Source organism: Galeopterus variegatus, unplaced genomic scaffold, assembly GCF_000696425.1.
Source record: "Galeopterus variegatus unplaced genomic scaffold, G_variegatus-3.0.2 Scaffold1432, whole genome shotgun sequence".
NCBI classification, from domain to species: Eukaryota; Metazoa; Chordata; class Mammalia; order Dermoptera; family Cynocephalidae; genus Galeopterus; species Galeopterus variegatus.
The window spans coordinates 289,561-313,851 of NW_007727543.1; the positions used below are offsets into that span (position 1 = coordinate 289,561).

At 40.0% G+C, this 24,291-nt stretch overlaps 1 protein-coding gene across 1 annotated transcript in view; it reads left to right on the forward strand.

Moving 5' to 3' along the window:
• LOC103593867 (talin-2-like) overlaps positions 1-24,291 on the forward strand; it is a gene marked incomplete at its 3' end in the record, with an annotated part of 205,365 nt that overhangs the window by 99,247 nt on the left and 81,827 nt on the right. Inside the window, exon 2 of the mRNA XM_008576961.1 lies at positions 2,723-2,798. The remainder of the gene's footprint in view (positions 1-2,722; positions 2,799-24,291) is intronic.

The window sequence follows — 24,291 nt, forward strand, 5'->3', positions numbered from 1 at the left end:
AATATATCATAATGGAGAATATTTTAACCATAGGTTTTTTGCCTGTCTGGTACAGGGGTCCAAACCCTTGACCTTGGTGTCATTGGGACTGTGCTCTAATCAACTAAGCTGACAGACCAGCCCTCCTGGTTTTTATTTTTACTTAAATAGTCTCTTCGTCAATTCCTTTGTTAGTCAGGAATGAATCTACCTGCCTCTTGAAAGTCTTTTGCCTTTTTTAGTTTTGTATTTTAGTATTTTTGTTTTGAGCTTCTTGTTTCAGTTACTTTAACTGCAGTAATAAACGTTAGTTGCAACTGTGTGTGATATATCTTAATACATATGATTACAGGATTTATTATTCTGTGTTCAAACGGAATGGGATGATTGAGAAATGGAAAACAAGAAAAAGCACTGTTGGTCAGGAGTAGCAAACTCACTCGAACTAGCTTAAGTTAAAAAGGAGATTTATAATAAGAATACAGGCGTGTCTTAGGAACCCAAAGACAGGGATGCAGTGATCCTCGGGAATGAGTGGGAGGTGGAGATAAGGAAGAGAACTCCCCAATCCATGTTCACTACAAGCACACATGTGGCACAAATGTCAGGAAAATAAGGGAAGAAAGTTGACAGAGAAGGAAATTTAGTGTATCACTTAACACTTGAGTATGAGATTAAAAAGGTTAAATAGCTCCATTGCATTTTTTAGAAAAATAATTCATGCTCATTATATGAAATTCAAACAGCATCAGAAATAAAAATTGTCTAAAATTCTGTTAACTAGAATTTTGATATTTTGATAGACATCCTTCTGGACATCTGGGTATCCAGGAATGAGTGCATGCGCGCGCACACACACACATATGTATACATACAAATGGAATCATACTGCATGTGGTCATTTACCTGTTGTATTCATGTGGAAGTACATACAACATGGATATATTTTTCTGTCAATAAATATAGACCTCCATCATTATTTTAAATGTCTATGTAGTTTACTTAGTATGTCTTTGATTTGTGGGCCATCAGAAGTATTTACTCTTTTTGCATAATTATAAACAATACCATGTATATCCATCTTTCTCCTTGCCCAGTTATCTACTTTGAGTGAATTCTCAGAAGTGGGATTGCTGAATCAAAGAGTATGCCATTTTACATGCTGACACAATTGCCCAGCTGGCTACAGAATGATTTTTCCATTTTATACTACCATCATGAAAGTGTGTATAACGTTAGCTATTTATTGTCAGTGTTTAGCATCTTCATCTATCTGATAGGGGAAAAATAAGATCTCAATTTTCTAAAATTGTATTTTTTTGTTGCTAGTATAGTTGATATCTTTTCATATATTTGTTGTCATTATATTTCTTGAGTCTTATTAATTTACTTTTTCCATTTTGAGGAGAGTATTAATTTCCTTATTGATTTTTTTTTTCCTTTTTGTCTTTTTTCGTGACCGGTAACGGGATCGCAACCCTTAGTGTTGCGCCCGTACTGTGACCAGCAACGGGATTGCAACCCTCGGTGTTGCGCCCGCACTGCGCTCAACCAGTGAGCGGACCGGTCTCTATATGGGATCTGAACCCTCGGCAGGAGCGCCACCGCGCTCCCAAGTGCTGCACTCTACCGAGTGTGCCACCGGGCCGGCCCTCCTTATTGATTTATAAGACATTTTGCAAAATACGAATAGAAACCTTTTATGTCTCATGTGTAAATATTTTTCCTAGTCGCCTAGTTTGTCTTTTGACAAAAGTATAAGTGTTTTTTTAATTTGTCTTATTTTTTTGCCATTCATGTATTTTATATTTTTTGAAAATGGAGCCAGCCAAAAGTCTCAGTCCTTTATAGTCGCAGATTTTCGTTTCATGCTTAAAAAGGCCTTTCCTATCCCTATGTTATAAAACTATTCATATGCATATTCTTTTAGTACTCATTTGATTCCATTTTGAGGATTTTTTTTTTTTTGAGAGTAAGGAAAGAGAGATCTAGATTTTTTCTCTCCCTAAATAGCTAACCCAAAACTATTTATTAACTAGTCTCTCATACTTATCCAGGTTTGATTACATATACTTGGGTCTGTTTCATATGAATCCTTGGTTCTATATCTCGATGTTTATTCTGTCTCACTGATTCATATGTATGTTCTCACTCATATGTTTTTTAACTGTGACTGGGCCATTTTGTTGATTTCTACAACGGATTATGATGTTTGTCTGCTTCAAATTGAATTTTCACGGTGCAAGGTGAAAAATGGTCAGTTCCCAATGCCTCAGAACTGAGAGCCACATGGGAACAGCTGAAGCAAGAAGTAGAAGAAAGTGAACAAGACAAGAAAAGCTCATGTAAACTCATTTTAAAAGGAATCGAAGTGTAGTGCCTGGGATGTTTGTTTTAGACATTGTGGGAAGGGGGCAGGAGGGGAATGTATGTATTTGGTTTTTTGTTTAAATTCAAAGCCATTAAAGCATTCCTAGCCCAGGGAAGAAAAAAATGTGTTTTGCCTCTGCCAACAGTAACATAATTCTGGTCTTCAAAATAAGTGTCTTGGGACCTCAATTCTCTGTTGGTAAAGAAAATTCCCAGCCCATGTGTTGTACCGGAAATTCATTGTTTCCTGAGTTATTTCCTTTCATGCTTAGTGTGGGGGAGATGACCAAATGTATAGATTGAGATTTTTTTTTCCCTTCCAAAATGATTTCTGTGACGTTACTTGATTCCAATGATTTTCATTATTGTTTAGGTATTGCTGCTGGAGGTTTCTCACATGCTTTAGGATATCTTCAGGAAAATCGACTTCACATAAACAGAGAATTTTGGTGAGTCTTTTAAAAAAGATGCTTTTTTTCTTATCAGTTGGCCACACCCCTGCATGGGTATACTTTTATAAAGTGTTATAAGAAACATTGTCTCTTACACTGTCTCATTGGATCTTCACTGTGATTTTGCAAGGAAGGTGTGTAGAGAGCCTGCTCTTAATACTCCCGTTGCTGTTTTATTTTTCCTGCTGGCAGTTTGAGTGATGGTAGGGGCCTAGAAGAAAGGATGAGTAGCTTGTTTTTGACCTTATTGCATGAATTCCCATTCATTCACACCTGTTTGCTTTATAACTCTTTTTTTTTGTGGGGGTGGAGGTAGGTAAGTGCTGGGCAAAGAATTAACATAGAAACTTTTGGTCATCTTTGAACTAAAACTGGTGGTTCTTGGAGCCCTCCAGGGTTGGGAGACAATTGCTCTAGAATGAGATAAAGTAAACTTTGATTATAGATTATTATTGGTTTTCCCCTTTGGTGGTTCTGCTTGGGACTGCATGTTCCCAAGTAGTGTGTATGAAATGCCCTGGGCAGAGGTGAAGGGGGCTCTTTTGCAGGTCTTGGGTATGCCTAGACTGAAGTCAGACAAGGTTGAAGGGTTGGTTTATGCTCCTACCCTCAATAGTTGTATCATGGCACACTCAGATTTATCAGTTCTATTCCTGACCAGGTGCACGACTGGGGACAGGTTAGTTAATCTGTGGTAGTCTCCTTATCTTCATCTGTAAAATTTGTATGTTGGCCTAGCCTAGTCATTTCTCCACCTTTAGATTTTGTGGAATGGAAGCAATAATTTCAGGACCAATTTTTAATACATATTTTGGCTATTTATAAACAAAATCGATTATTCTTAAAGCTGATGAAGAGAGGTTCATGGGAGTTCAATATATGTTTATATACTGTTCTTTTTATTTGGGGTTTGGAATTTTTAACAGTGAAAGATTTATTTTCACAAAATACCACCTACTAACACGATTTCAAGAGAGGAGAAATATTTTAATACTGAAAGAGTAGGAATGTCATAAATTTGCCTTTAGATTGTACATAATTTAGCATTATGAAAACGCTCTTCATTTCCCATGTCTTCCTCATTTCTCTGTGGATCAGTGACTCTGAGCATAGACTAATCACTGGTCTGAGGACCGGCATCGGGAAATATTGGGGTACGTAACTGCTAAGGGCTCTTCTGCCTCTGCAACTGTGTCATTCTTCTGAAGCAGGAAAGAACTAAGAGAGATCAGAGGTCAAACAGAGGAGAAGGGACAGCTCTGTTGGGAATCCCAAGTAGAAATGGCTCATTTAGATGAAAATTAAATTTAGCTGTGTCACACTGCATAGGTGTAAAAATGAAAACTTGACAGTGTTTCAGGTAGTCTGATAAAAGTGCACAGAATCCTCCCTTCCCACCTGGTAGCCTCTGACCAGGTGGTATTTGACACCTGGTCAATTTCACAGGTAGTTATCTGCCTCCAGTGTGGGGATGCTGAGAGCTGGGGGTGAAGCGAGCGAATGCCAGAGTACAGGGAGACCAGTGCAAACCCCAGGTGTGAGGAGCTCAAGGCTGGGTAGAGGTCGAGGGCACAGCAGCCCAGAGTTCTGAGCTAAGGGTGGGTAGGGCCAGATGCCCCCAGGGTAGGGAAGAGCTTTCTTGCCTATAGGATCATCTTGGGCATCCCAGGGTGGATGTTGTCCTTTGAGGACCTGCAGAGGGTGCTAGGTAGTCTGGCTTAAGGGCCTGGAGCACAGTGGACAGGAAACACAGCAGATCTATGCCTTTCCCAAGACTTTAGATCTGAAAGGAATGTGCCAGGTGGATTTTTATGCCATGGTCTATAGAGAATGGAAAACTACACTTTCTGTCTACTTCTCCTTGAGATGTGCGGATGGGTGTGAGGGGTATGGAGGACGTGTGGGTGGAGGACAGAGTTATGCCATGGTCTATAGAGAATGGAAAACTACACTTTCTGTCTACTTCTCCTTGAGATGTGTGGATGGGTGTGAGGGGTATGGAGGACGTGTGGGTGGAGGACAGAATGAATAATGGACTGAATTATTAGAACAATAGAATAATGTGAGGAGGGGGCAACAGTATCACCTATTCCCGGAAGCCTTCACAATCCTGGCTGCTTCTGAGAGTCGTGAAGTTATATGTGGTCTATGTTGATTGGAACGTGGAGGCTCAGTCATTTGGAATTCTTCCCTCAGTGATTTCATTTGTTTAACACTCCTATTTTCTGGAAAACTTAAATGAAATTTGACAGATTTATCGGGTTGTTTTCTGTGCTGTCAGCCCAACTCTTGGATTGCTGTCTGATTGGTATGCCTCCATCGGGCCCTCCATCCCATTGATATTTATTCACTGCCCTTTTTAGGGAAAAGCTATATCCAACAGCAGCAGCAGCAGCAGCATTTGTCTTAAATGTATAGGAATATGAGAGATTACCTGAAATCTTTACATTTCTAAAACTATATAAAGTCATGAGTAAATGCTAGCAGGAGCTTTTATTTTGACATAAACCAGAGGAAAGCGAATTGCTTTCAGGCATCTGGACCAGTCCAATTCTGAATAAAATTTAATGAATGAATGATGTAACCAATCAATCATGTTCTTCAGGCTTTCAGAAGGCTGGGACATTCTGGGTGAGATCTTGTAGGGATGAGCAATTAAGAATTTGAGACAGCTGTGCTTCATAGGAATAAATGTAATGCTTTAGAGGGTCACACGGATGTGTGCATCTCTGTGTGTGTGAGAAGGAGAGAGAGATGGATAGATGGGGTCTGAGAATGATAAATGATTTGTTTAGCATTTTGCATTAGAACTCGTGATGTATTCTAGATTTGAGAATAAATGCAATATTCTGAACTTATCGCTGTGTTCCCTGAAGGCTTCTAAGAAAAATATTTTAAAACCTATTTTAAATGAAAAACATTGTTTTTGGCTCTCTGGGAATTTTTAGTTCCCACTGCTGTTGAGGGAGGGTGTTGAATCTGTAAAATTCAAAGCAGGATCTACGTAGCTATTTGTCATTCTGTACCAGTCACTTCAGGGCTATGACATCAGTAAAGATAAGTTGTTCCTATGCTTCCTTTTCTTCATTAAAAATGTAATATGTTATGCACTTTTGTCTTCCTGCCATCCTCTGGGAGGCTATTTCTTTGGATTACGTTTCTTGCTGACTGTAGACACCATCACTTGCTCTCACACCTATAGGCTCCCTGAGTGGCTGGGAGTCCTAATGAGCATTGTCTTGTGGATCAGGGTTTCTGGACCTGTGCTGGGGTCCCTACTCTGCTGTCAGTGCTTAGCAAATGTTTCAGAACAACAACAATAACAATTTCCAGACTGTTTTTCATAATTAAACTTACTAACTCATGGAGTAATAGAATGTGCTGTTTTCTTGAGCTTTTTGGCTAATTGTGTTTATCCGTTCATTTCTTTCCAAGTTAAAAAGCCCTCCTGGAGAACCCAAGATTTGAACATTTTCTGTCTAAGAATTGATTGGATTTCATGGATTTAATGATTCTAGACTACTTTTGCCTGTATTTGAATATTCTCCTGTAGAACTTGAACCTTTAAAAATTACTCTTCTTTTTTAGCTCTGAAATCCCATATTCTGAATATCTAAAATGGTCATCAAAGCTACTCTATTCTGTTTACAACAGTTTGAATATTCTCCTGTAGAACTTGAACCTTTAAAAATTACCCTTCTTTTTTAGCTGTGAAATCCCATATTCTGAATATCTAAAATGGTCATCAAAGCTACTCTATTCTGTTTACAACAAATCAGAATTGGACAGCTTTCCAAATCCATAAAATGACTAGTACACTTACAGAGTTTAAACATGGCTTTACTAAGATTAAAATAAAGTAAACACTCTGTAAGGCCAACTGTAGTGGTCTCACCACAGCACGTAAAGCCTGGTAAAAGTTGAGGAAAATCCTACTGCTGTGATCTAAACAATAGTCTCATAGAGGATCTTTTATTTAAAAATTTTAAGTCAAAGTATTGCATGCAAATGGCTAAAAATAGGAAACAACTACATGGAACCACAGAAGACCCTAATAGCCAAGGCAATTTTGAGCAAAAAGAACAAAGCTTGGAGGCATCACACTTCCTGACTTCAAAATATACTACAAAGCTATAGTAACCAAAATGGCATGGTACTGGCTGCCCACTCTGCACCCTCAGATGACACACACAGCCTCTGTTTCTTGTTCTCCTGGACACGCTATTTCTTCTCTACCACCAACATACCCCCAATCCAGCCTCTCAATTTCGGGCAGCTGTACCTTTAATTTTATATTCTCAGGGTGAGTAATACCTATATTCTGTTCCGTAATCTCAGTAGAGGATTCTCTGATTTATCTATAGATTCTAAATGTTAAATGTCAGTCAACAGCATTGCTCTATGGTTAAGTAAGTGTTATTCTTATGGGAGCCTGGCTGTGTGGCAGGACTGTGTTCCTTCCTCATGTACTCACAGTGGAGTGTTTTTAAATGGCTTCTCCCTTTCAGAGCCTCGTGTTTTTCTACGCTCTCAGTCATCCTGGCTCCTCTCCATCCCACTGTGTTTGTATAGGTGTCACTTCCAGAGCCCCCCTCCTTGGTCAAGACAGTTTGATTTTCAGGTGTGCTATGTATCTCTAAGCAAGTGCTAGCCGAGAAAAGCTCCTTCCTACTACTGGAAAAACAGCTCAGGCTCTGGTGTCTTTGAAGGGGCCGTAGCCTGATCGTCAGAAGTTGCTGTCATTTATTGAGGACCTGATGTGGTAGGCACGTAGGCAGTTTTGAGGCTGGGTATCTCTTGAAATCCTCACACCAGTGCTGTAGAACAGATGTTATCATTGACATTTGACACACCAAGAAGTTAGACTCTGGGCAAGTGATTTCCAGGACCTCCAATGGAAAGTACTTCTTGGATCCTGGGGTGGGCTGGGGGTGTGGTGGTCAGCTGTGGTTTCATAGGTTGGAAAAGACTTCTTTGACTCCGGTGTGTTTTGCACACTTTCCTTAACAGACCTCTGTCTTCATCCCAGAATGCCACCGCTGCTCTAGGACAGAGTCAGCTCCGCTTGATCCCCAGCCTCACCCTCCTTGTGGGTGTGCCGTGTGGCCAGAGGCTTGTTATAAAGAATTCCACTGTGACTGGACATGGGAATATCTTTCTCTACTTAATGCTCCCTTGGTGAATTTGAAGTGAGAAATAGAGCCTCTTACCCAGCCCTCCTGGTAAGTGGGAACAGATAGTTTATCAATGGTGGTTATTGTATCGAGTGTTTTCTTATGGCCTGAAGTGCATGTGTGTGAGTCAAGTGCATTCAATTCTTTTAATACGTGGTGTACTTTTGTGGTTATTTTGGAAGAAAGGTTGGAAAGATAATCAAGTTTTACTTTGAACTCTTCCATTTTCTCTTACGAGTGCTGTGGTCTGAATAAATCTTTTTGTGTAATTTTATTTGGTGAATTCCCTGCTATGATAGTGACCAGGTGGATGGCAGGTGCCCTGGGGAGGTGGGTCCCTCACACAGTCCTGGTGTTTCCTCCTCTCTGCTTCGGGCTGCTTGCCACCCTCACTATGCAGGTCCCAGGTGAAGTCTTGACAGTGGAACCAGGAATCTCCCTACAGACGTGTTACCAAGGAGTTGTTCCCTGCTTTCTACCGGGATAGCACATCGAGACGTGGCTGGCCGTGCATGGAGCTCACCTCTTTGTTATCTGTCTTTTAGGTCAAGTTTGTGGCATAAACATGTACTGCCTCAGTGCAAATACTCCTTATTTTCCAAACATCTAAACTTATTATGTTTATGCCTTCAAATAGGTATTAAATAAAAGGAAAATCTTCAGAGCTGGGCCTCATTTACTCATGAGGAGATATTTGGCCTTAGCGAAGTCAAGTCTTAAGGAATAGATGGGGATCAGTATTTGCCTTGTTGCAGTGATGACCGAAGGCGATGTCCCACATTTAAATTTGCTAGTGATAAGCAGTCCAAGGTTACCCTGTTATCAACTTGCAGTGAGCTAATTCTGATTTGCAAGTTTTTATTTTATTTTTATTGATTGTAATAATAGGGATAAGGTACTGAGCAGATAGAGCTGCAATCTGTATGAGATATTTCTGGCTCCGTTACATGAAGATCTCTAATCTCCACAGTTATACAAGTCCAGTGAAACTTGAACAAAAGCGATTTAGGGGGACAAATCTATTTGAAGAATTTAAATCTGGGACATACCCCAGCCCTTCATCAAGAGAAGGAAATAAGTGAAGTTTAAATACTCTTTTTTGTTACCTGATCCTAAATACTCATATTCCACACATACATTATATATTCTTCAGTTTATTTACCTCTGAGGGATGAAGGATGACTCATCTCCCCTGCAGGAGAGCTTTGGGCTCCAGGCACCTGGGTTGTGCAGGATGCTCAGTTCATTTGCTGACTCTTTGGAAAGTCTGATGCAGGCACAGAAGGGAGCTGGATAAACGTGAGAGTGGGGCACTTGTTCTCTCTGGTGGCCACTCTTCTCAGAAGTTTAGATTCAAAGGAAGAAAATTCAATACCCTAAATCAGGAAGGAAATAAACATGAGTAGTGAAGGATACAATGACATGGGCATTGTTCTGTTTTGTTTACATGTTTCCAAAAACACTGCAGTGCAGAGGGGTCTGTGTTCAGCAGAAGAAAGGGGATATTTCTAGTGGGGTAGAGTAAGATTCTAAGAGAAAGTAGAATTTCTTTCTTGGTTAGTTGATGTGACTTTTTACTGCTTATAGCTGAAAAGACTGCAAACCACAATGGGTTAAACAAGATGGAAATTCATTTTTCTCTCACCTAGAATGAAGTCCTGAGGTGGGGTGCTGAGGGTAGTTCTTGGAGGTTGAGCAGGGACGTGAGCTCTTTCCTGGACGTGAGCTCTTTCCTAAATTTCAGTGTGGCATAGTCAAACCTTAATGGTGGCGTGGGTTGGGGGGAATTCTAAATTTAACACATAAGGCAAAAATCCCTTATAGACAGAATTGCTCCTGAATATCCCTTAGGAAGGTGCCATATTAGAGGTCAGTATTCTGTGCCCGGTCAGTCCAGCACAGCGGGGTTTTCTTCTAGCCTTGGAATAGCTTGCAACTAAGTTGGCTGCTGTGTTTAAGGGCCACGTTATAAACAACAGACTCACTCTCAGCATCAAGATAGGACCCTAAGAGGCACTTAGAAACTCTGCAAGCCCAGGGAACTATAATTTCTTGTATTCCCTCCCATGGTCACTCTGGGCCTCACATACTCACTGAAAGGAATGGGAGTGGAACTGCCTGCCAGATTTATTTATTCATACTTTTTAAAATGGAAACTTTAAAAAATCCAAGTGAGAAGAGTTCTCTAGTGAACTGTGTGCTCATCACCAGGTTCAATGATGATTAATTTTTAGCCAGTCTTGTTTCATCTATACCCTTCTTTCTGCCCACCCATTATTTTGAAGCACATCTTTGTTAATTTCTTGTCACTATTTCGGTATATGTGTCTAAAAGATAGGACTTAAACAACAGCAACAACAACAAAAAGCCCTTATCTGTCATGCCTTATTGCGCTAAAAGTGTAAAAAATTACCAATATTTCCTTAATATCCATTATAAAGTTAATGTTTGTATTTTCTCAATTGTCCTATAATTTGATTTTAGTTTCTTTGATATAAATAAGGTTTATTTATTGCAATGAGTTGATATGTCTCTAATCCCATTAATCTATATGTTTCTCCTTTACCTCCCCCTCCCCCTTGTGATTTGTTTGTTGAAGAAACTGGGTTGTTTATCCTTTAGAGCAGGGACAAATCCCCTTTTCCCGTCTAAAGACACTTGGCAATGCCTGGAGACATTTTTGGTTGTCACAACTGGGGGGTGCTACTGGCATCTAGTGGGTAGATGCTGCTAAACCTCTTAAAATACTCAGGACATCTCCTCACCCCCCCCAAAAAAGAATTATCAGGCCCAAAATGCCAGTAGTGCTAAGATTGAGAAACCCTGCTATAGAGTTTTCTATAGGCTGGATTTCGGTGATTTCTTCCCCATTTTGCTAATTAAGATGTTCCTCTGTCCTTTGTATTTTCTATGATTCGTTAGTTAAATTTAGAGGTTTGGTCAGATTCAGATCTGATGGTGTATTTTATATTGTTTGTTTCTGGACAAGACTACGTCATAGGTAGGTTGTGTATTTTCATTAAGAAATACACAGCGACTAGTACTGTCTCTTTTTGTTATATTATTGGTTGTTGGTGATCATTGCATATATCCTTCAGTTCATTAGTGATTGCAAAATAGTGATTTCCTAATTCTATCATTCTTTCCTTTTTATGTACTAGAATGCTTATATAAAGAGAAACTTACTTTCATCAATTATTTGTTTACTCTGAGGTTCTTATAGGAAAGTTAGGATAAATGCTTGATCCATTCATTTTTATCTTCAAAGCAATGGGTTGGTTCCCTAGTAGCATCTTTCAGAAGTCGTCACTGAGATGTTGTTATTTTTTCTCTTATAGTGTAATGTAATTGATGTGTTTTCGATTGAATCTTATAAATGTTCACGTTGTCCCATTTGTCCAGTGAAAACTAATTCAAATTGGTTCCCGAGTCCTTTTGACATGATTTATTCATTTAAAAAAGTTTTTTATACTTTCTGTTGTGATAAAATGTTACAGGCTTGTCTTGCCCGTTTCGTGCTCCGGTCTTGAATCTGCCACTTCTCCAAGGAGCCCTGGTTCCTTTGAGTATTTAGAAGGCAAAATATAGAAAATGGGCATGGTTATTGCTAGTGGGTTCGTCATTTGTTTCTAGATCTTTTCAGTGGACAGAACTAGGATGTGTGTCTGTGTATGTGTGTATGAGAGAGAGTATTTCAAAAAGTTCATGGAAAGATTCGTATCGTCTTTTAGTTCTCTTTTTCTGAGAGATTAAATAAAACAGACTATTAATTCATACTGATACTTCCAAGTGAAATTCAGGTACACAGGATTTTTACTTAGTTTCATAATTTTTTTTATCTATGGTCTTCACCCATGCCGAAAATCCCAATTCTCAGTAATATCATCATATTTTTTTCATCTGTTTTATCTCATTCTATATACACAACAGTCTGAAAGATACTTGGAATTGTTCTTCTCTGTGCAATTGTGCCACAGACTGGATACACAATTAGGTTCCTTGGTTTCATTTTATTTTCTGTTTTTAGAGATTTTTCAATTTAAATTTTAGTTACAATATTGTCAATCTTCTAAAGTTTCATCTATAAAATAAAGCTTTTTCAGAGGTGTCTTAGTCCATTTAGGCTGCTATAACAAAACTGTGATAGATTGGGTGGCTTATAAACAAAATAAACTTATTTCTCATGGTTCTGGAGGCTGGGAAATCCAAGATCAAGGCACAGGAAGATTTGGTGTCCGATGAGGGACTATTTCCTTGTTCATCAATGGCAACTTCTCACTGTATCCTCACATGGCAGAAGGGGCAAGGGGCTTTCTGTAGTTTCTTTTAGAAAGTCTCTCTGGGAGCTCTGCCTTCATGACCTAATCACTTCCCAAAGGCCCCACCTCCAAATACCACTACACTGGGGATTAGGTTTCAGCGTATGAATTTGGAGGGACACAAATATTCAGTCTATAGAAAGAGATGTTTGCTTTTACCCCAGTCCTTTCTCCACGTTCCCTCCCCCTCACAGGTAGCAATTGAAACAATTTTGGTTTATCCTTGCAGTGTTTTTTAGTATGTATAAGCAAATATGTACATGCTTTTGTATTTGCATCTCCCTGCCTTCTTAGATAAACAGTAGTGTATTGGACACACCTCTTTTTGCTCTTTTCACTTCATTTCCCCAGGTTCTTATCCCACAGCAGTGTGTGGAGACTGTCCTAACTCCTCCCTGCTGCTGTGTGGATTTTCTCTGCTTTACTTAATCTGTGCCCTGTTGATGGACATCTGGGTGGTTTCCATCTTTTACTATTACAAATAGTTCTTTGCAGAATAGCCTTGACACTCTTAAAATCAGTTTTCTCTTAACTTCATGGAAGTTGAATGTATATATGATGTGACTCCTTTTGTGAAGAGAAGGAAGGATGTCTATAGTCTGTTGGGATTGAATAGAGCTTTGGAGCAGGAAAGGGAGTAATGTTTGGGAGAAATAGAGAAGGACATAAGTCTTATAGGAAGGTCGGATAGATCCAGATTTCAGTGATCTGTATTGCCAGACCAAGGGCTATAGATTGTATACTGTATGCCAAGAGTTGGCAATCTTTTTCCATAGAGGACTAGATTACTAATATTTTAGGCTACCATCTATGTTGCCACTACTCAACTCTGTTGTTGGAGCACAAAAAGCCCCCATAGACAATTCATAAATGATGTGGCCATATTCCAATAAAACTTGATTTATGGGCACTGCAATTTGAATTTGATATAATTTTCATATGTCATGAAATACAATTCTTTTATTTTTCCAAATGTAAAAACCATTCTTGGCTTATGGGCCACAGTTTGACAACCTCTACTCTAGGCCATAGAAGGAGCCATAGAAGGTTCTTGAGCATAGAAGGAAACTACTCAAAAGGGTTGTTGACAGTGTTTTAAAGAGGGCTTCGTCAGAGGGAAGGAGCCGAGGTTCAGGAGGCAGTTGATGGTCCCGATTTGAGAGTAGTTGGAAGGAGCCTGTGATTTGGGAGCCATAGAAGGTTCTTGAGCATAGAAGGAAACTACTCAAAAGGGTTGTTGACAGTGTTTTAAAGAGGGCTTCGTCAGAGGGAGGGAGCCGAGGTTCAGGAGGCAGTTGATGGTCCCGATTTGAGAGTAGTTGGAAGGAGCCTGTGAGAGTGGAAAGTGGATTTCTTCTTTTTTTCTTCATTATCTGAGATTGGAGAAGTTTGAGAAGCTTGGAGCTCATTATATGATTTGATATGGAATTCATTCTTCGAAAAGATGTTTTCTATAAGTTATACACAGAGCGAATCCCACCATTCCACATTGTATGGATTTTGGGCAAAATTGTCTTATTCTTTGCCTCCCGTTCCACCTTCCACCCTCTTCCCCTATCAAGAAGCCCAATACTGAGCCCCATTCAAAGGTGAACCTTTTGTATCAGCTGTCTTATATGTCTTGTTTCTTACTACATTTGCAGGCTAACTGTTGAGAAAATAGTACTTTGTTTGTGGGAGGAAAATCAAAGATGATATAAATGGAAAGCACATTTTATATAATGCAAATTATTAGAGCAACTTTTAAAATGTCACTGCAGATTAATGCAGACAAGAAGGAACTGAATATATTAGAAAGTAGGTCAAGTTATCTCATGTTTATGAATGAGGTGAATTACAGTGTAGGTTTAGGTTTATAAAATTGGGTGATACTATAGTTTATATGAATTATCCTAGCCCAAATGGTATTAAACCAAAATATAATTAAAACAAATTGAGTTTGTTTCTTTATCCTTTGCGGCTGAGTATTTTATGCCTAATATTTCACAAATTTAATAAACTAGTAAAGCAATGAGCTGCTTATTATTGTTCACATTTCCTGTATTGGACATAGAATTGACTCTAGGGAATTAAAGCTGAAATAGATTTAATCCAGGGGCAAGTGCTTCCAGAATCCTTGGAAGCTTTGGAGGAATAGATTTTAGGCTGAGCTTCCAGGATACTCCCTACCCCAGAACGATTTCTTCCTACCAGAATCAAGAAAGTTGTTGCAGCTGCTGCTGTAGGAAGACGTTGAGTTAAGAACCCAATATTTGAGCTGCTAGTTCAGATACTACACCTCCTCCATGAAGAGGTCTTGCTTCTTGTAGATGTCCTTACATTCTTTCTTCCCTGTGACTCGGTTCCAAATCAGAGTCGCCTACGAGACCATCTCATTGGTAAGTCTGTCATGCTGAGCACCACAGCAGCCAGGGTGTGAGGCGATCTACATTGCTTCACTCTGCCAACTCTCCATGCGACAAGTGAGCCTAACCACAGCATTTGCCACCATTTCCAGCTCCACAAGATGCCTCTTCAGATGCTCATGCTACCATAGTTAGGCGTTTGAAGGACAGGATACCAGAATTTCCATTCCTTAGATACACGTGATGCATTTTGATAGACTTTGTCTAGTAGTAATAGTAACTAGTGTTACACCAGTGTCACTAGTTAATTAGGATTAGTTAATAGTGCTACTGATGACTGAGAGAACCTAGGAAGGCAATATTTACCATTTGAAAGTTGTGAGTACTACTAGGAAAGGAACACCTGTGGTTTAACAGTAAAAAAGTCAGTGATAGTGGAATCCAGGCTTAGAAAACTATTTAGTTTTCTGCCTGTAGGATGGTAGGTCAAAATATTGTCCTGATCATCTGTTACTTAAGCATTTCCTGTGCTGACCTGATGTAAGGTCAGTGATATCTGTTCATCTGTTGTCCTGATCATCTGTTACTTAAGCATTTCCTGTGCTGACCTGATGTAAGGTCAGTGATATAGTATTTGTTTGCCATAGTACAGCTAGCTAACATCCCAACTCCCAGATTCTTCCCTGAGTGTTTAAGTGGATGCTGCTGTCTTTCTTCTGCATCGGAGCAGTCATTCACAAATGAGTAATTAGAAACAGTACTTTGAATAGAAGGTCATTGATTCTGAAATTGGGCAGATGTGGGTTCAAGTCCTAACCCCACCATTTAATAGATTTGTAAATCCCGGCAGGTGTTGACCTTTCTGTACCGATTTCTTCTGCTATGTAGAATGGAGTTAATAGTCCCCTCCTGGTAGTGTTTGTTGTAAGATAATGTTCTGCACAAGCCCGGCACACAACAGGTGCTCCATGGTGGGCTGCTGCTGTTAGTGTGGTGACATCGTCCTCACCACCACCACCATTACCATGTCCCCTGGCACCTGGAGAACCCCCTGCCCTTTCGTCATCTCCCGATGTGTTTTCCACATGGTTAGGCTACTTGCATCTCGTCACACCAGTACTTTTCTCTCTGGTGATTCTGGGTCCCTTGGATATTGCTTTCTTTTTGTGCTTGTGGAGCTTTCTCCTGCCCTTCAAGTGCCCTTGGATTCCTATTAGGATCTCTCTTTTCCTCCTGGGAGAAGGTCTCTCTTAATGCTTAATAGGCATCAGTGCACTCGTGAGGTCACAGAAGTCACACTAGCTTTTTATTTGTCATCCAGACATCAGACCTCCTTTTGAGGCTTGAAAGGATGATGGCAGCCCACCCGCACCACCCACCTTCTTAATTAGATTACTGGTTCCATTTCAGTGATGGTTTTAAGCTAATATGGCCTTAATTCTGTTGCCTTTGCATTTTTATTTCTTGACTCCATCTCTCCTTTGACTTCCCAGTGATACCTAAAGTAAAGTGAGTGACAATAGTTGAAAACATACTGGCCTCTGTGTTTTAGCAAAGCCTCTAGAATAGCTGCATATGAGTGGAGTTTTAGAGGAAATATAAGGAATAATAAATGAAAGGTTCAGAATGATCCTTCCATTCTGTCATGTGCCAAGGGAGTTTCTGTAGATGGTTTCCAGGTGGATTTTACCTGTGATTTGGTCTTTATTCCTTAGCATTTATTTGACCCTGATGCAGAGCAGACCAGACTCCCCCACTTCCTTGCTCTTCTGTGTGTGTGTCCCTGGGCAATCCTGCCTCCCTCTTCAGAGTTTGCTCTCAGTATGCCACAGGCATTGCACCCCCACATTAAGTATGACAGGATTGAGTCATGCTGTGGCATGTGACGGCGAGCTGTGGTGTAACCACTACCTGCTTGATGGTGAGCAAGTGTGGTTCCCTTCTTCCTCTCTCATGTCTAACATCAAGGACCTTGAATTTGAACTGCTAATTATTTTGTGCAAACTCTGACTTTTTTAAGCCTTTGCCAAGGATTTGACTTGTGCGTTTAATACTTTTGTATATCTGAAGATTTGAGTTTATGTGAAGTATTAAGTTGCTCTACCATTCCCTCATCTAATTGACTCATTCATTCATTCATTCATTCATTTAACAAACATTTATTGAGCATCTACAAAGTGTCAGACATGCTGTTGTATTTTGGGAGCTTTATTGTCAATGAGATGAAAACGGAAAATATTTTAATGCAGTTGGTGCTGCAGCTGGTTTAAGACAAAGACTTGGGGTTGATAAGTAGATATTATAATATCTAGTAAGGGGCTAAGATTTTTCTCTAAGAACAGTGGGCATCCATTAAAGGGTTTAAGCTGAGTGGGTTCTCATCTGTGTAGAGTGTATCAAAGGGCAGTAAGAATAGAAGTGGGGAGCCTGGTGGAAAGCTATTGCAGTAATTTGGGCAGGAGATGATGGGATGATGGTGTCCTAGACTAGGAAAGAGTACAGATTGGAGAGCTGTTCAGAGTTAAAATTGTCAGGACTTGGCGATTGGATGTGGAAATGCAGAAGAGGATGGTTTCAAGGATGATTCTCCTGTTCTGGCTTTGGCAGTAGGTAGATGGTGCCACTGAGTCAGCACAGGAGGGGAGCACGGTGGGAAGGGGTGGGGGCAGGGGTGAGGTGATGCACTCATTTTTGGGTAATAAGATGAATTTGTCATTCTTGTAAGAGATCTTGGAGAGATAGGGAGTAGACTTGGATAAGGAGAGTGAGGGAGAGGTCTGGCTTCTCTGCAGATCTGGTGAATACAAGTTCTGAGTGCAGATGAGATTGATGAGGCAAGGGTATGGAGTTGGAGAAGAGGGACCGGGAGAGAGCACAAGGAAAATGATATTTAAGCAAAGAAGAGCCTGTGGAGGGGGTACTGAGAAGAAGGGAGGGTGGGGATAGGGTACTAGAGTAGCTGCTGTTGTCCAGTCCTGCACAGACAGGTAAGGACTAGAAAGTGAACGCCTGCTTTATCAGCAGGGAAGACATGAGTAACCTCAGCCAGAACAGATTCCAGTGGAGTGCCGGGCAGAAGTCAGAAGAGAGGAGTAAGATGGGTCATTGGAGGTCTGTTTGTGTAGAGAATTTTTGCAGGAAGTGCAGTTGTGTGCAGGAGCAGAGGCAGGGCAGTACTTGTGGGCTGGTAGCAGGGCGGGGGGGAGCATTACTTTAGAGGTAGATGAAGAGTTCAAAGGGAGATGCTCCTTTGGTCTTTCTTCCCTTGACATGCTAACTGCTCTATGTTACATAGCCTTTAAAAAAATACTTTAAAGTTTCTGAAACAATCAAATACATACAGAGAAGCTGAAAGTACAGTACATAGAATAGTTCCCTGAACTATTTGATTGCAAGTTGCTAATGCACAATCACCTGCAATTACTTTTATTTTAGCAGGTATTTTTTACAGAAGAGCGTTCTTGAACATAACCACAGCGCAATCATCAAAATTACTATCATCTAATTCTCAAACGTCATTCAAGTTTCACCAAATGCCACAGTCATGTCCTTTGTAACAAAAAGATCAAGTTGGGAACCATGTGTTGTATTTACTTGTCACGTGTCTTAAGCCTCCTTTGGTCTGGAATAGTTCATGAATCTTTCCTTGACTTACGTGACCTCGATCCTTTTAAAGGTGAAAGGCCAGTTACTTTGTAGAGTATCAGTTCGTGTTTGTGTCTTTTTTCATTATTAAATTCAAGTTATGCATCTTTAGAAGGACTGTAACAGAAATAATACTGTCTTCTGTTTTTGCATCCTATCATGTGGTGCCCAATCCAGATTAGTATCATTACTGATGATGTTCACCTGACGACTTGATTGGGGAGGTGCTGGCCAGCTTTTGCCTCTGTAAAGGTCATTCTTTTTCCTGTTCTAATGAATAAGTATTTTGTGGGGAGGTACTTTGAAACTATGTAGCTATTTTATTCCTCATCAAACTTTCATTTTATTTATTCATTTATATCAGTATGGACTCATGTTTTCATATTTTACTCAGGAAAGTATAATCTGTTATCATTATTTTGATGTTCAAATTATTCTTGATTTGGTCACTGGGAGTCCTTTTGGACAGGTTCCAATATGCTTTTGACATGTCTCCATCATTCTTTGAATAATTCTTTACATTCTGGCAAAATAAGACATGCCGGGCTTACCTCGAACTTCCCCGTCTCCAGTTATAGGATCAGCTGTTTCTCCCAGAGCCCTGATTTCTTTTCTTAAAAAAATAAAAAAGGTAGTTAGAAGCCAAAGTCTGAGCCCTAAGTGTATTCTTTGCTATAGGATGTCACTTGTACCCGACCTTCTCAGTGGGTAGACTTAGGGAGTTCAGTTGATTCTTGTTATTCACAGGGGTTCTGTTCTATAAAGTCTCTTTGAACACTGAATTAGTGAATACTGAACCATTGCTCCTAGGGGAAATACACGGTTAGGTTCCTGCAAGCCTAGTCACAATATGTCAACTGATCAATACATAACCTTATTTTATATGTGTTTTGGCTTAAAGATTCCTTACTTAGTATGTATTGTTGATTCATTGCAACAACACTGTGATTTGTGCCTGAGAGAAGTTATACATAACCTTATTTTATATGTGTTTTGGCTTAAAGATTCTCTTACTTAGTATGTATTGTTGATTCATTGCAACAACACTGTGATTTGTGCCTGAGAGAAGTTTATCTGAGCCATGTATTTTCACTGTAAGACACATCACAGCCTTCTTGTGCTCAGGAACACTAGACAGCTCTGCAGCACCATACTTGGAACTCTTGTAAACAGTGAAGTCAATAAAAGGCAGAAAAATCCAAAAAACACGACAGTAAATAGACTGTAAAAAGTACACTTGTTTACAATATGAGAGCTGAAACAAGGAGGCAGAGTGTCACCAAATGATCTCAGCTGGGAAGAGGTAAGTGGGTGACTCACATTTTTTGATGCTCTGCACATGTCCAGGAATGACTGTAAAAGTACCAGAAGTATTGATTTTTCAGGTTACAGATAAATCTTAATGGGTAGGTGAATTCACAAATACAGAATTTGCAAATAGTGAAGATTGAGTGTGTCTCTGTGCACAATACTACTACTTCTGCTACTTCTAAGCCTACTATATGTGTCTGTCTCTCTATCTTGAAACCCATGAATTCACACCAAAACAGTACTTTAAATTACAGTTTAACACTATGGGGTTCCTTCTAGTTTTTCCCTATTCTGGGTCGCCATGGCTCCCCCTCACTCACCCATTGCTGGTACCTACCTTACTCTTTCCCATCTAATAATGGCTTTAAGGCTGAATTTCTCAGGAAAGGAAGAGTAGTAAGGGGCGAGAAGGGAGAGGGATATAATTATGTCTTATGATCACATTTCTATTCTGTATAGCAACTTTTAAAATATTAACATTTATCTTTTTATTCTAATAACTTAAAATAATACAAGTATCATAATTTTTTCCCCAAATATCATCAAATTTAAGAAAAAATTAAAAATTTAAATCTGGTGAGGCCTAAGAATCAAAAACTGACTTTATGCTATTGATTTATGGCAACGCCATGCCATCGGGGAAACAAACACCACTGTGTTTTTCCAGGCTCAGGTTTGAATGGTGGGGTCACATGTTGTTCCAGTGCTGCAGGAGTGTATCCCTGGCTGGGAGGCTGGCTCTTGGAGGTGCCTCCCTCCCTTGATTAGGCAGCAAGTCCCCAGAGGGCAGAGACTGTGTCTGATTAATTCATTACCGAGTCTCCAGGGCCTGGCATGCGAAGCAGCTGGTGAACATTTGTGGACTTCATACCACGTGGTTGCCCAGCCTCTGTCTGAAGTCCTTTCTTTCTCCTAGGATGCTCTTGGCATTTTCTCTTCAGTTTTCCTGGAAGCTAGTATCCTTCCTTCCTACAGGAAGCCTTCCACACTACTCTGACGGATCGTTTTCCCACCAGTTTCTGAAGGCTTTGGAGAGTTTTTATAACCTAGTAGCTAAGACCATCAGCTTTGGAGCTGAACACATTGGGTTCCCAGCTCTACCACTTATTAACTGTGTGGTCAGGAGCAAGTCACGGAACTTTCCCCAATCAGTTTAGTAATCTGTAAAATGGACGTAAGAGCAATGCCTACCTACCTCATGTGATTTCTGTGAGGATTAAATGAGACAGTGCTTTGGAAGTACTTAGCAAGTGGCTGTACTTACTCGATGTTGGCAAATATGTCAGTGGTGAATAACTATTTATGAGTGACTGTCATGATTTTTTTCTGAGATATATAGGCCCTTTCCGCAACTTGATGATAAACTCCAACGTGGGGTAGAGATCTTGTTTCCTACTTCTTGTTTGTATCTAACTATTCTGCTGCCCACCTGTCTTACCCCAGCCTAGTACAGTGCTTTATACCCAGTAAGTATTAATTATATGTTGATTTGTTATTAAACAATTCTCCTTCACTCTGAGATCCCTCTACCTGTGCATGATCTTGCTAATAGGGCAGTTTTCTTCCCTTTTGTCAGAGCACTGGGGAGAAGCTGATTATTTTTTCCAACTTTTCTTCTTTTCTTTGATTATGAATCAATATTATGTACAACACAGTTCATGTCACAGTCTGCTGCTGCTAGGAAGTACTATTTTCCTTGCTTTCTCCTTAATGCAAGCATTATTCTCGGTCCCTCTTGGACTCTTAGGCTCACTTTCAACAAAGAAATGGCTGTACAGTTACCCTTTGTTTTTACCCTTTTAGAACTTATGGCAACAAATGCTGAGAAGTTTTTAAAACACAACACATTGCTGACCTGGTTATCTTCCAGCTCTGGGTCTTTATGGTAAGGCGTTTTAGTAAATAGATTGGATTTTGTTAAAACCACAGCAGTCTGAGATACAGGGCATAACGAGCCTGCCTGCTCAGGAGATTTTTTTTCTTCTTCCCACCAGAAAACCACTGTGTTAAAAATAAGCCATGTTCTTTGAAATAATGTCTTCTCACATCCTAGGACTCACTGTTGCCCTTCGTAGGTGACATCGACTGGATTGAATTAATTAATTTCAATTCTGTCATTGCTCTGATGAATTTATATTATGTAGAAACGTTGGTATTGTAAGGATTCAGCATTTGCTCTGATTCTTTAACTCAAAATGATATTTCAGGGCCTATTACATGATCTCTTCCTTAAAGGTTTGAAATCAGTTACCTCTGAGGTGGAACTGGAAAGAAATGATAGGGATGGTGCATAGCCTTGTAAGAGAAATAAACAGCATTTAGGGGTGTGTAGATGATAGCAGGGAATACAGGGAATGGTGAAGAGTTAAAGCACAAGAGCTCAGACTTCTGGGTTCAAGTCCTGGCTGTGCCGCTTACTAATGAGTTTAGTGACCATGGGTAATTTTTCTTCAGTTTCCTTGCCTATAAAATGGATTTGATGACTTAATTTTAGTATCTGCCTGTATAGGGTTGTCATAGGGTATTTACAACACGGAATACGAAGAATCAGTCACATGGTAAGCACTCAATAAATATATGTTGCTGTTCTTGCTGATATGCTTTGCTGCTTTTCATTATAATCTGTGCTATAGGAAGAGTACAGAAATTAAAAATGGACCTTTATAATTATTTAGAATGGTCAACTTATGCTCCAGTTCCTGCAGTTAGGCAAAGCTATATTTAGTGGATGTTGTGTAGATAAGAAGTTCTGTGTAACATACATACATATCCACGAGGAACAAATGGAACTCACACACATTGCTGGTGGGAATGGAAAATGGTACAGCCTCTTTGGAAAACAGTTGGGCAGTTTATTCAAAAGTTACACATACATCTGTCATGCATCCCAGCTATTCTATCCTAGAGAAATGTAAGCTGTGTCCTTGCAAAGACTCGTACGTTAATGTCAAAGGCAGGCCATTGGGCACCTGTGCTTTTTAGTATAAGCTTTATTTGTAATAGCCCCAAATTGAAAACTACCCAAATGTCCATCCACACATGAAAGGATCGATAAATTGTGTTATCTCCATTCAAGGGAATAAGACTAAGCAATAAAAATGAATGAACTATTGGTACGTGCAACAACAAGGGTCAATCTCGAAATAATTATGCTGAGAGAACAAAGCCAGACCAGAAAAAGTATATACTACTTGATTCTTTTTATATAAAATTTTGGAAAATGCAAATTATTGCACGATGACAGGAAATGCATCAGTAGTTGCCCGAGGGTAGTAAGAGGTAATGTCTGTGTTCATCATCTTGATTGTCATGATGGTTTCACAGGTGTGGACATATGTAACAACTAATTTGTATACTTTAAATATGTGCGGTTTATTGTATGTCAATTATGTCTCAATAAAGATGCTTTTAAAAAATCAGGCCATGGGGCCGGCCCAGTGGCCCACTGCTACAGTGCGCCGCTTGGGAGTGTGGTGGCGCTCCCGCCGAGGGTTCGGATCCCACATGCAGACTGGTTCCCGCTCACTGGCTGAGCGAGGTGTGGGAGCAACACTGAGGGTTGCGATCCCGTTGCCGGTCCCGGTCCGGTACGGGGGCGACACTGAGGGTTGCGATCCGTTGCCGGACACAAAAAAAGACGAAAAGGTAAAAAAAAAAAAAAAAAAAAAAATCAGGCCTACTGTATCAAAAACCCCAATATTTTTGCTCTGCTGCTGTAGCACAAAATTCATCAGCTAACTTCACTGAATATTTACTGAATAATTTATTAGCTATTTTGTTTTCTTTTGGAAGTTGTAATACTTTATTAAGATTTTTTTTTGGGGGGGGGGGAACAATGTGTCCAAGAAAATTTGAATGAATATCTTTCCTGTTTTTTGATAAGTCCTCTGTGGCAAGTAAAGGCTATTGTAATTATTGTACTGGTTTTATAATTAGCCATTATAGCATTTATATATTCTAAAAGTTTTTGCAGACTTTCCATTTTGCTGCTTAGAAATCTAACTAGCTTTTTTTTCTTTTGGAAATTCTCTCCCTTTTCTCTCCCTTTTCTCTCCCTTTTCTCTCCCTTTTCTCTCCCTTTTCTCTCCCTTTTCTCTCCCTTTTCTCTCCCTTTTCTCTCCCTTTTCTCTCCCTTTTCTCTCCCTTTTCTCTCCCTTTTCTCTCCCTTTTCTCTCCCTTTTCTCTCCCTTTTCTCTCCCTTTTCTCTCCCTTTTCTCTCCCTTTTCTCTCCCTTTTCTCTCCCTTTTCTCTCCCTTTTCTCTCCCTTTTCTCTCCCTTTTCTCTCCCTTTTCTCTCCCTTTTCTCTCCCTTTTCTCTCCCTTTTCTCTCCCTTTTCTCTCCCTTTTCTCTCCCTTTTCTCTCCCTTTTCTCTCCCTTTTCTCTCCCTTTTCTCTCCCTTTTCTCTCCCTTTTCTCTCCCTTTTCTCTCCCTTTTCTTCTTTCCACCCTACTGCCTTTCTGCTCAAAAAACATTTCCTCCTCTGTTGTAAAAGTTATGTTCAGGACCCTACCTTCTTTGACATGACCAGACTTAAAATTGTCAAAATAAATGCAATTTGGGGAAACAAGAGTTAAGACTGCGAATCATGGGCCTGCGGGTGGCGCACTGGATAAGTGTGCCGCTTGGGAAGCGCGGCGGCGCTCCCGCCCGAGGGATCGTATCCCACATACAGACTGGTTTCCGCGCACTTGCACAG